The following is a 1,581-nucleotide window of genomic DNA, read 5'->3' as shown; positions in this document are numbered from 1 at the left end:
TATGCGATTATTTACAGACTTATAAACAGCAAATTTCTAATGCACATAAAAGCCATCAATAGGAATTTAAGAATTTGTAATTAGAGAAATTAAAATACAGCAAGTGTAAGACATAATTTCATACCCATCAAGAGGGTTAAAATGTAAAAGTCTGATAATGCCAAGTGTTATAAAGGATGCTACCAATGGAAATAGATATATGCTGGTTGTAGGCATATAAGTTTTTCCAAATATTTGGAGGGCAATTAGGCAATATGCATTAAAGTTGAAGCTGTGCATAGTCTTTAACTCAGGAATTAAGTACTGAGGAAATTCTCACATAGTTGCATGTGGATATATGAGCAAAAGCATTTACTACAGTTGTAAAAATATAACGGTACAGATCGTTGGGATATGCCAATACCTAAGATTTTAAAAGTTTGTTAGGTTTTTCATAGTTTACTTGGCAGCTCTGGCTTGTAGTTCTTCCCCACAGATCTAACAGGTAGTTCTACAGGTAAATGAAACCATATAGTTACTCTGTGAGGCATTTCCAACCATGTAGGTTTACAGAAAAAGCCCCATCGGGATAGACCTCCACTGTTCTAGGGTGTGATAGCTTAGGAGTGAATATGATTTGAACTTAATACATTTTTAGAGGGAGTCAAATTCAGAACCAGGCAGATCCATCTCCTGACCCTAAACATGGTCCTAAAGTAAATTGCTTGAGGAAATTGGATCGCAAAGGTTATAGGCAGCGAATTTTGAAGTGTGTCTGTATTCCATAGGAGATCAAAGAAGCCCAACTGAAAGAATTGTGGACTGACTGACATGACAGCTGTGGATTGAGCAAAACTTCTTTTTGAAAGGGCTATCTTATCTTGAAGATTATGACTTTGGAGGAACTAAGGTGATTGACAGTGGAAAGAATCAGAACATGTGAAATACCTTAAGAATTTATTGACAAATAATTTTGCCTATGTTACACATAATAAAAAAAAAAACTTTACACTTTGGAAAAAAATATAATGCATTTTTCTGGATACACACAAATTAGTTGAAAGTATAAAAACAGATTTGGCATGATAAACACTAAATTCAGGATCAAGGTTAATTGGGAAGAGAGGGAAGGAAATGAAATTGTGTCACTAAATCCATGAATGCTGCTTTGAAGCAAAAATAGCCTTGTATTGTTTTGTTTTAAACTGGGTAGCTACATGACTGTTTATGATATTATTCTCTATACTTCTAGGTATGCTAGAATTCTTTCTCAGTTTTTAAAAATGGGTAAGTAGATGATGAAGAAATTGATATTTGCATCAAACCAATCTGAAAGCTATGGAGATGGAAGGAAAGAGTGGGGTGAGATTGAAATAGATTGAAGGGGAAGCATGAACTCATGAAATATCACCCAGATCAGTGAGAAGGCAGGTGGATGTTTCAGACTAACAGGTAGAACACAATGTGGGAATCAACAAGAAATGGCTCCCAGGTCTCAAGTGTTAGAGTGAGACTTAGGAAGATGCAAACTGGTTTCTTCCCAACAATGCCTGGGGTGAGTGGAAAATCAGGGACCTGAGTTCTTCCCCTGGCTTTGCCCTT

At 36.1% G+C, this 1,581-nt stretch overlaps 1 non-coding gene across 1 annotated transcript; it reads right to left on the bottom strand.

Moving 5' to 3' along the window:
• Positions 1-449: 449 nt before the first annotated feature.
• LOC132351374 (small nucleolar RNA SNORA18) lies at positions 450-580 on the bottom strand. Its single transcript, XR_009498310.1, has one exon. It is a non-coding gene; the product is annotated as a small nucleolar RNA SNORA18 (small nucleolar RNA).
• Positions 581-1,581: the final 1,001 nt, after the last annotated feature.

This window comes from Balaenoptera ricei, chromosome 16, assembly GCF_028023285.1.
Source record: "Balaenoptera ricei isolate mBalRic1 chromosome 16, mBalRic1.hap2, whole genome shotgun sequence".
NCBI lineage: Eukaryota > Metazoa > Chordata > Mammalia > Artiodactyla > Balaenopteridae > Balaenoptera > Balaenoptera ricei.
The sequence above is the reverse complement of the archived record's forward strand: the minus strand, read 5'-3'. Positions and strand labels throughout refer to the sequence as shown.